Source organism: Protopterus annectens, chromosome 3.part1, assembly GCF_019279795.1.
Source record: "Protopterus annectens isolate FY-2018-M chromosome 3.part1, PAN1.0, whole genome shotgun sequence".
Lineage (NCBI taxonomy): Eukaryota > Metazoa > Chordata > Ceratodontiformes > Protopteridae > Protopterus > Protopterus annectens.
The window spans coordinates 918,119,158-918,131,292 of NC_056732.1; positions in this window are offsets into that span (position 1 = coordinate 918,119,158).

The window sequence follows — 12,135 nt, forward strand, 5'->3', positions numbered from 1 at the left end:
AGACACATACTCCTGACTCTCCTCATCTGTGAAGTAGACCAACAAGTCATCATGGACTTTATCAAAAAGGATGCAAGAAATCTCTCGACTGGGCACCAAACCCATGTTTGATTTGTTAAGGCTACATCATGTCTGTTATATCTGTTTGATGTCTTTAAGAAGGTCACCAAGGGCATGCATGGGGGAAACACTATAATCCTGCATAACTTGACCTGGCCAATGCATGTGACACAAATTCACACTCAGATGCTGAGAAAAACTGTCTCAATTGAGCATAAACACCTATGTCAGCAAGTGGGTAGAAAACTGGATCACATACATGGCAGATAATGTTGAAGTGTGTGAATTCACCTCTATCTGTAGTTCAATGCCAGGTCCCTACCTCAGGGTTCTGTACTTGGCCATTTCCTGTTCATTATTTAAGTCTCAGATGTCAAGTCTAACTTATACATTCTTTGCTTAACCAAATTTGTGGAGGAATGCAAATTGTGAACAATCATTGATTCCAAGTATTTTATTGATATAATGCAGACATTATTAACACATATAAAGGATTTTTCCACAGCCATGGGGGCACAGTAGGTGAACAAAAATCATAGTGGATTTATTCCTTTATGAAAGAAAATGCACAAGCTAATTACAATATAGACAGCACATCCCTATGAGCAGACTAAGTGGTATGTGACCTGTGTACTCAGGTAGATGGTGTGCACAACATCCACCAGCATATGCCCACAGTGATGCCTAATTCCTTGTATATAACAGAATTTTATATTATGTGAGGACCATCCACATCAAAGGGCATTATAGTCATGTTGTTCTAAGTCCTCATTACACCAATAATTTTATGCAATGCATTCTTTTGCATGTACCTACCAATCCAACTTCCAGGGATGTTACTCAAGTGTATCAGTTTTGCCACTTTGAGCTCCCACACAATTTTGAGACCATACTTAAGTATTCTTTTTAATGCATAACCATTAGGAGTTGATAGCGCAGAACCCCCTCTAAGGTGGTTTGCAAAATGAATGTGTGCTACTGTCATGCACAGAGTAAATGCATAGCTGAATGACAGCGCTGATGGCATGGATTATAGTCATGAAAGTATGGATTGTGGCATATATATGCCATGCAAACCTGTCAACTAGCCAGGGTTGTTCATAATTTCAACTACAGGTATAACAGTGTCACTTTTAACATCTCCAAAATATGTTGATTTTTGTGGAAGGTATGCTTGATTCCCCTCATAGATTACTGAAAAAAAAACAAAACAGTTATACAACCATCTATAATCACTCACACTCAAATATGTTATGTCAAAGACATGGATTAGTGGTGATATTATGCTAATATTGTCCATGATTGTGTGTGCTTCTGTCTACTGTTGTCTATGAGCCTGTTGCTATGTGTCCCACTTGGTTGGGACCTATGCTGACATTGCATTCATATGTAAGTAATTCATTTTGCACAGCTTCACAATATGCAACTACCCCCTATTGTACATGCTGTTCTTGATAAATGTCCTCTACAGTGATCATGACAGGATGCTTAAATCATGAAAAATCTTCCCCATTGATATGTCATCATGTGTAACTGTCACATAATATACAATAATTCCATGATGATATGACTGAAAGCACACAGGAAGTGTAAACAGCAGTACATACTGTATCATGTACATATGTGATTACTGGTCATGCTATAGCTTTCTTGTTTTTAGGGTGTACATGCATTGACATGCCCTCATCTGCTGTATATTACCATGTTTCACCTGTTCTATTCCTCTGCATTCAGTCATATAATTCAAGTGTGTGCCCCTTTTCAATATACACTCTTCCAATGAATATGCATTTCTAATGCAGTCTATGTACTAACTATCACTAACAAAACTTTTATTCAATATGCCTGAAACAGGTTTGCACACTAATCTGCATGGTCTACACTGCCATATAATGTGTTAGAATTGTATACATTGCTTTATATTAAACCCTGGTAGTCATTGAGGATTTCCACACAATCCCGCACATCTAATTTGCATAGGTAAATAAGTTTACATGTCTGCAGGTGTTTGTGCTGATTACACATTTTCTTGGCTGGCAGCACTGTTGCTGGCTACTAAACTGCTCTTGTATTCGTGTAAACATGACATGCGGCATGCATATGCAATTAGCATTGCTGCTCATCCAGCTAACATGTAAACGCCATGTAGGCTGCACGCTAAGCCTACACAGAGTTTATTGAATCTGGGGAAACTCTGTTTATTTACATTTCCTGTTCATAAAATTAAAAGACAGGAGTAGTGGAGAGTCATACCTGAAATAGCTGGAGTGACTGTCTACAAAGTCTGCCTTCAGAGGCTGGATTAATGTGTGTGGGGGGGGTTGTCTGAGCATTGCAGTATTGCTATGAGGACCAGGCAAGGTTACTTATTTATCCCAGGACTATTCTTGTTCTTCATGAATGAGTTGGCCTATAAAGTGTGTTTTTTCATAGTGGAGAGGACTAGGCATACAAGTGTCAAACATACCTTCTACTTATTTGTGAATAATTGTTTCATAATTAGTAGTGATACAGGAGACATAATGGAAGGAATGCTAGCTACATACCAAGGGTTTGGGATGCATTTAGGGCTTCAATATGTTACTCATAAATCAATTTTATTTAGGATTAGAAAATGAACAGCAAAAGAGCACAGCTGGGGATTGCAGGAAAAACCATAGCCAAAGTAATTGGGACTCCCAATGGGTAAAAAAAGGATAGAAACATGATAAAATCTGTCTCTCCAGTTGAACATTTTAAAATAGACTGGGGAAAAAGACTGCAAACTTTCAGACTACTTCAAACTATTTCAGGAACAACTAAGGCAATTAAAGTAATGGTGCTGCCACATGCTTTGTTTGCAGTAAGAAAGCTGTAATTTTCTGTGTCCCATCCAATGTTGACAAAACTACAATCCCATATGAATTAAATTGTATTAAGGAAAGCAGGCAGGAAATTCTCTACTGTAAAACCTCAGGTATCTCTCAAACATGGAGGGTATTGGATTCTGGGTTTCCACAAGTATACAATAGCAGGTTAGTATTATATAATCGAAGATGCAAGCCTTTGAATCCATCTTGATCAAACTTGAAGGCACGAAACAGCAAAATAGCGAAATGACATCTTTTCTGCTTTTCCGCCTCCGTTACTTTGCCATTTTCTTCACTGTAGTACAGTCTCAGAGTTGGTATATTTAAGTAGGGGGGTATGGAGACCACAGCCCCCCACGTCAGGGGGTGGAGGGCAAAGCCCCCCACTTTATGCAATGTTTTGAAGTTTTTATTTTTATTTTTTTTGTGGAACAGCAATTTTTTTCCCTGGGAACAAAATTGCTGTTCCGAGTGTTTGGGATTGTAAGCTTTCCTTTACATGGGGTCGATAAATCAGCATTCACTTTTTTTAAATATAGACCCACAACAGCATTTCAGCTTGCTCAATTTGTTCAGCTGTGGAAAAACTCAAAGTAAAGTATTGATCATCCACAGTATTATCAGTGTGGGAGGAATTGAATAATACAAGAAAGGCTTCTGGCACAGAAATCATCTCAAAAGGAGAGATGAGTTATTTTTGGGGTGCTCTAAGCCTACATATGATATATGAGACCATCCAGAAGTATATCGAGCTATTCTGGATAAGATGAAAACTTCCTGCGAGGGTGAGAGAATCACAAAATGGTCTCCCATTTTGACAACCAATGGAAAGTTTTTAAAAACATTTAATGTACTCTGTAAGGACTATGATCTAACAAATATCTGTATTCCTCTTTAAACATCTTGTTAAAATTTCTCTAAATATTAAATTATTGTTAAATGTATGTATTCTTAACTAATGCTTTCATATTATGTCTAATTAGGTGTAATGATTTAAACTGTAGATGCTTTGGATTATTTTTGAAGACTTTAAAATTATTCTTCTTAAAATGTTTTAGTTTCCCAGTAATCAAATGTCAATCAATCAATCAATCAATCAATCAATCAATACATGAATATTTAAATAAAACAGAGAGTAGTTTGCATATGAGCAGCTTAAACACACAGGATTAACTGCAGCTTTTACCTCCAATACGTCAAAGAAAATGTCCACATCCCATGGCAGAAATGGGTTGGAATAGGGGAGGGAAAGTTCAATGAATGTGGAGTTGGGTAAAATATTCAGTCTAGAATCCAGAATGTATGGACAGAAGAGTAGGAAGAACAGAATGGATGAATGGGAAGAAGTGTGACACAGAGCACACCAACTGGGTAGATGGTCAGGGTTGAAGGAGCAGTAGATGAGACTTTTCCATAATTGTCATTATCACCCAAATGGCTGTGTAAAGAGGGCAGGAAGCAGAATTCCAACTTTTAGAGATGTAGAAACAAAGGGGACCTAGCTTAATGCACTTCTTTTGGGAATGCTCAGTGGCAGAGGTGTCAACAGTGGCCTTTTTATCAGAATATTCTCTGCACAGTAAAGAACTGAGCTGGAGGTTCTGATTACTAAGATACTGAATATGAAGACAAATGAAAAGATTATGAACATTTGATGGGTTCCTGCTAGCCTGACAAAAATCTCTCTCTCAAAAAGTTGGAGGCTGTCAGTACATGATTCCTCTTTTTACCTGTATAGCTCTATCCTGATGGAAATGAGATGTATTTTATTGCAATGTAAAGACCTGGGACTTTAAGAAGGATGCCATCCAAATGGAAAAGGACTTTTTATTATTACTGTTATCAGTTACAGGAATGGTGACATAGTATATGAACATTGATTAGAACAGGGAGGGAAATTATATATATATATATATATATATATATATATATATATATATTGATATGTTAGTAGCAAAGCTGTGTAAATAGTGTAAATAGTTTGGTTTATGATGTTTTTGAACTACTCAATGTTACAAATAGTTTCTTGTCATATCTATGTTTTGAGATGTTTTGTAATTTAAAGTCAAAATAAAAATATTCAATGAAAATAAAATAAAAACATTGCGAGTTTGGACAATCTCACTGCTGTGTTTGACATGAGGCAGACTGTAAAGAACCATATATGTCATTCTTATGAAGACATAGTTTTAATTGTGCATAAACCATCTTCTCTTAATTTTACTGACAACATTAAGGTTAGAAATAGATGTACAAATGTTCAGATATTCAGGGCCAAGATCAGAATTTTTCAGGATGGGAATCACCAAAGTTGGAAATATCTCATTCTTAGAAGAGATTATGTTGCTCTTCTAAAGAATCAGGCCTAGTATGTCCAAAGAAGACAAAGCAGTGTAGTAGAGCACACTTAGTGAAATCAAGACAGAAAAATCATTATAATGTACTGACAACTCAAGCCATTTCATGGACAGCAAATTTTCCATATGGCTACCAGCATATTATTATGTTCATGCTCATATCTGACCAAGGTCAGCTTTGCAGTATAAACATTATAATAAAATCTCATTCATGTACATCAACACATTTAAAGCGATCATAAAGCTGGATTACACAACCTTTCAGACTCTCAAAAGACCATTTGCCGTTTCAGGGATCTTCTGTGATAGACTTTCTCCTGGAAAGTATCTATCCGGTATATAATGACAAATGGTTATCAAGAACAAACTTGTTCTTATCATTGATGCTGAACTGTCAGTTGCTGCTCAGCCTCAGCTTAGTACTCCTCAGCCTCCAAAAGTTCCAAATGACACCATGGCTTCCATGGTACGCAGTGAACTGAATAGACATAGTCAGGCACAGGAATGTGCACAGTTTCTGTAAGAGCCTTGTTTTAGACTGAATGGTTATTGTGTTCATAATAGGTTGTAGATCAAATGCATCCTTTCTAACCTAGCCTCAGGATCCATTTCATTATTACCCTAAAAAGGAAGTAATTGCTACCCATTTTCTTCATCTTACAATGATGGTTGGAGGAGTCACACATGTGGGTGAGTTTACACTTTCTTGCCTAGTCATCCAGGTTGTGCTTGAAGAGTGTCACGGAACTAATTTGCTTTACATTTAAGGGAAGCCTGTTTCCTAAAAAGAGGAATTCTTTGAGAGATATCTGTTTTGACATCAGGTCCTGTTCATGCTGCCGTGGACAGTCAGTTTCACTGACTAGGTATTTTAATTGTTGTTTGTTTTGTGGATGTGTAAGAGGTCTCATATGCCTGGATCCTTCAAGGCTGTATAGACAAGGTAAAGGTCCCTTCTGAGAAGTATGTCAGAGACAGAGAAAGAGAAGAGAAGAGAACAGAAGTGAGAAACTGTTTGAAGGTGGTTTATGCTACACATGGAAGACATGTCCTTGATTTTCTTTGTGAGGAAACACTGTGATTTTTCAAATGTCTTCATATATTTAGTAAATTATATACAGAAAGGAGTAATTGATTCTATTGCTGATCTAATAAGGGAAGAGCAGAGAGGGATAATAACATCACTTGACCTAGGAGAAAAGAGGATATACCCCTGGTGATAAGTCTGGCTATATAAAAGGATTTTCTAATGATAACAGGTGCAAAGTATTTAAAGGATAATGCATTATAAATGAAACTGTCTGAGTATCTAATAGCCATGTCCATTTTCAAATGAAGTGTCATCTATGTTAGATGTGCATGGGTATCCATGTTTATTAAAGAGCATTAAAATGTTTTTTTCTTGGCAGTTAACATAACGCCATGGTCCTGGCACAATTTATATGTATGCATTAGATCGTCCCGAAGAATCTGGTAGTCAGCTGGAAAGTTTATGAAAACCATGCATTTACAGTCATCTGCAAACTTGGTCAGCCAAAGGCCCTTAACATCAACCTTGACATCAGAGAAGTAAATGCTGGAGAGAAGTCACCCAGGGACCAGTCCCTGAGGAACATTAATAGTAATGAGCATTAAGATAATAGAGTGATTTATGCATTGTCAGTAAATCAGTTTATTATCTAGTAGGTTACACGGTGGTTTAAATTTAATTTGATTAGCTTGTCTGTAATGCAAGAATGTGGGCTAGTATCGAAGGAAAGGTTGAGGTAAGCAGGGTGCACCAATCTGGTTGCATTCAATGCAGCAGGTGCTTGTGCAAAGAAGTTCACTTAGTTTGTGAGGCAGGTCAAGGAATGGTAGACTGCAGAAGTCCTTGTTAAGTAGTTTCATAATGATGTGATTCATTGCTTTTAGTCTGATGAAGCTTATAAGGCTACACTTACAAGGGTCAGTGGTGGATCCTCCCTCATGGACTGGGATGACTATTTAATTCCTTACAAGTCAGGCATGATTCCAGTGGAAAAGCTGAAAATAAATAAGCTTAGTGATGAATCTGTAAGGAACTGATTGGTGTTGTCAAGAAATTAACCTGTGCATTTTCTGGTCCCATGGAGCTAGTGTTCTTGGCTTTGGAGAATGCACTTAGGACTTGCTCTGAGGTGATCTCAGGAGAGTGGACAAGCTAATATTCATAGGAAGCTTAGTTGGAGGTAAAATTGTACAACCAGGGCTACATTTATCAGCTAATATGTTGTCTATGTCCTCTGGGAATTTGTATGTCTTGTTCTTATATATTAACTCTGTGCAGTGTTGGCTATTGCTTCTAAGGTTTTTGATATAGTTACAAAAAGGCCTTTGGCTATCCTTTTCACAGGTGACAATTTTTAGTGCACATTTTTTTGAATATTTGATTTTCCCTTTATGTCCTTTGTCTTTTTGAGTTCACTTTAGGCTAGTTATTTATGTATGCATTTATTTATTTATTCATTGTTGGCCATGTTTGCCCCACTAGGGTAGTGTCCTCTTTTCAGGGGTGACCTGAGTTAGTATATTCATTGTGAGAGGGAAGGTCTTTCTGATTCTGTTCTTGATATGGAGGCTACTAGTAACAGTTGTGTGGTAATGGGGGGGGGGCAGAGTTGTTCTGTTGCTGATAGCAGTGTGGTTTTGTCAATTGTACAGAAAACTGTTGAAAAGCAAGTTGATAGTACAAATAGAGTCTATCTGACTTACTATCTTTTGGCTTTTCCCGGTTAGGGGTCACCACAGCAGAACTCCAGTCCACTAATGATTGGCAGTGGATCTTACAGTGCCGAGTTGCCAGCCCAATGCCCAACCTTCAAAGAAGGCACACCCATTCATGCACACATCTACTTGCATGTCTTTAAACATCATACGATTGTGGGGAGGACATGCAGACAACACACAGAAGGCGTTCCAGTCAAGAATTCAATGGGAGAACCTCTTGCTGTGAGGTGGCAATGCTACCTGCTGAACCACCATGGCCATACAGTCTATCTGACTTACTACAGTCTATCTGACTTACTATAAACCTCAGAATTTTAAAGAAGCTGTTATAACTGAAATTGCTTTTGGAGGTTTGCTAGATTAAAAAAAAAGGCTTGGTTTATTGAACAAATGTGTTCCTGGAGAAGAATCTTGAGATTTTTTATGGCCAGATATGATGGAAAAGATTTTTTTGGAATGTGCAGTGAGTTGGACGCAAAGGAAATGAGTCATGATTTGAATGGACATAACCTTACAGATGGGGTGCATTCTGGGAAATCATATGCTGATGCAGTTGGAAGAATAAAAGGTACTACAGATTTTATTAAAAAGAACAAAGGTTTGTTGTTTGGATAAGACAGAAGAAATAATCGACAGCTATTTTGTGTGGGATAATTTGCTTTAGATAATTTACCTTTGGGTTTCAAAGCAAAAAACATTAGATCCTTGATTCATTTAGGGAAAGAGATGTTTTGTGACTTAACACTTGAGACAGAAGGCTTAATGGAAAGATTTTTGTTTAGTTGTGAAAAAAGAACTATCACCCATGGAATAAGTTTATCTTTTCTGGGCAAGGTATTTGATTAAAAAAGTGTTTGCTCAGTTTTGTATTGATGAAATCGAGTTAAAAGATGTTAAAAATTATTTTCACATATGTGTTATTCTGTTTTTGATATTGTGAAAGTTAAAGATAAGGGGGTATTTGGAATGGGTGTGTGTGTGAAGTGAATGTTTATTTTAAAATATATAAATCAAAGATGTGATGAAGCATTTACCAAGTGTTATATATCTACATGGCAAAAGAGGAACAATCAGTTATTTGGGACAGCTAAAACTTGTTTTTTTTTTTGGGGGGTATGCCAATCATCTGATAAATGATTATACAAACATAAGCTGTAATCAGTGCAGGGGAAAAGGTTATATGATGAGTACATTTAAAAAGAAATGTCGCATTTGTAAAAGTGAATGGGATTTCTTATGATTAAAATAGAATAAGCAATATAATGTTGAACAGGATGATAAAGAAAGTATTGTAATGTATGAAAGTAAGGAGGAAGTAGGGGAGAATGGGAAAAAAGACGATAATGAAAAGGGGAATGAAGTAATAAAAGATGACTTGCATAAAGCTATATTTCTGGAAGATGCAGATAACTATACCGATAGTGCTGACAATGAAGAATTTGAAAGTAAATTGGGCATTTATGAAGGGAGTGTAAAAGGTCTTAGGAAAATAAATTTAACAGGTGCTAGGGTAAGAGTGAGGAAAAGAACATTTAAGAAAGATAAGGAGCAGTTTTAGATATGCTTTAGTTAATAAAAATAGTGAAAAAGATGATTCTGAGGATTAATGAATAGTTATACATAAAATCAGAAGAAATGCTCAATAAGGGATAGAATAAAAATCAGAAAAGGAAAATTTTAAATTCTTCCATTAAACTTAAAAAGAAAGAAAAGTAACAATTTTAGAGTGCTTTCAGGAAATGTGAGTATTATTACTAATATTGTAAGAAGGATATGGATACTGGAATGGTGTACTAAATGTGATGTGTATATTATTCTTATAGATGATGTAAGATTCCTGACAAGTGAAGAAAAGAAAGATTGCAACAGAAAAATTGTGGAGAGGAAAATGATATAGGATTCAGGAAGTGAATGTTGTTCTGGAATGGGTGTATTATGTAAAAAATATAAATATATTAGATGTAACATAGGTATAACATTGGTAAGGATTGTAAAGTTACCTGTTGTGGATGTGAGGTGGAGAGGATATGTCTACAGAATTACAGCACTATATCCATATAGAAATGGCAAGAAAACAGAGAATCTGTTTAATCCAATATTAGATTATATGATGGTTAACATGAACATAAGCATTATTACAGCGGATTTTATTGTTTTAAATGAAATTAAAGAGGAAAATGTAAAAAAGAAAGGGAAAGATGTTAAAATGTACAAAAAGTAATTAAATGGGGTAAGTTAGTTGTGTGGAATAAAAGTCACTGGACATATAGAAGAGGGGTTATTGGATCTGAAATTGATTAATTTCTACTGTTATAAGTTTTGCATTTAGGAGATGGTAAATCAGTAGATGCAGTTTCCTCGGATCATTTAGCAGTATGAAAGGAGCTGATGGAAGAAAGTGAGTATACTAAAGTGGGAAAGGGAATAAAAAGAATAAATGAGAAATCATGGAATGAATTTGGAGATGGGAAGCATGGCATTTGTGCAGGGATCATATATCCATGAAGGATTTTTACAAAAATTGGTCTGAAAGGTGGATTGAATTTAAAAATATGTATAAAAAGTATGTTTTCTATGGCAGGATGATGAAAGAAAGGAGGAAATAGTGAAGTATTGAAAGATGAATAAAAATGTATTGGAAAATTTAGAGATAAAAACAAGAGAGTATGATGATATGGAAAAGGAAATATATAAAAGAAATTGAGAAAAAATTAAAACATTACTGTTTAATCAGATATATTATTTTGCAAATGAAAAGGGAGGAGGTGTCTGTATATGCGAGGAAAGTAGAAAAGGAGGTTAATAGTATAATGAGGAAACTGAAAAATGTAAAAGAGAGGCAAAAAGAACACATGAGCTAATTATGAATATTGCAGTACATGTGTAGAAAATATGTATAAGAATAAAAAGAAAGAAATGATAAAATGGGAAGAAAAAAGAATGAGTTATGCATGAATTTGAAAAAGAAATTACTATTAGTGAATTGGATGAAATACATTGAAAAGTAAATGTTGATTCTGTAGCAGGCCCAGATGGTATTAGGTATGAAATGTGCATGAAATTAAGGGACTAGCAAAGGGAATGTTTAGTAAATGTTTTGAATGAATGGTTGATAGAAGGGCGTGTTTACAAAGAGTTATGTAGTGAGTTGTTAAAATTTATATAGAAGAAAGATGAGAAGAGTGAAATAAAATGGAGACCTATCACATTAAATAATGCAGACTATAACATTTTTATGAGAATAATATAGAGGAGAATGGAAGGAAGGATAAAGGACATTATGGAAGAACATATACATGGAATAAAAAAGAGGGATGCTAGGAATTATTATTGGTGGCTTGAGAAATTGTGGATGAAATAAGTAAAAGAGAATATGTGGAACTTATGGAGGTGATTCTAGCAAGGCATTTGATACAGCAGGATATGATGCTTTGTTGGATGCTATGGAAAAGTACGGAATAGGTAATAGAATTAGAAGAGTGTGTAAGTCAGCATATAAAAATTTATAGAGTGAGAGTGTTAGAGAGTGGGTGACTGAATAAAGAAATGTGCATGAATTGTGGTATAAGACAAGGATGTTCCATGAGTAGCATATAGTTTGCATTAGTAATGAATGCAATGTTGAGTGAAGTCGCTTATAAAATGAAAGATTATAGACATGTGATTCAAAAGGAAGTGGTGATTCCATTACTTTTGACATATGCAGATGATAATAGTTGTGGTTGCTAAGAATAATATATCAATGAGGGAAGTGTTAGTTTTTTCTGAATGGATGCCTAAAAGAAATGGGAATGACCTTTAATAATTATAAAAGTAAGGGTTAAGGTGATGTTAAAATTAGAGGGGTGTATTCTTTAGTGAAAGAAGTATCTTTGCCAGGGATCAAATTTGGGGAAAATTATATAGGTATGAGGCAGTAGGAGGGGCAGATAAAAGAAGTGAAAGAAATATGCCTTATATGGATGAATTGTTGATAGCATTCAAGAAAAATTTTAATCTGGTAAATATTGTTTTAATGGTAAAATAGCAAATATATCAACTATTTATATGATACAAGAAATATATCAAAAAGAAATTGCACAGTTATTGTTTTCTTTCATATTTAGTTTAAGGTTAAAGCC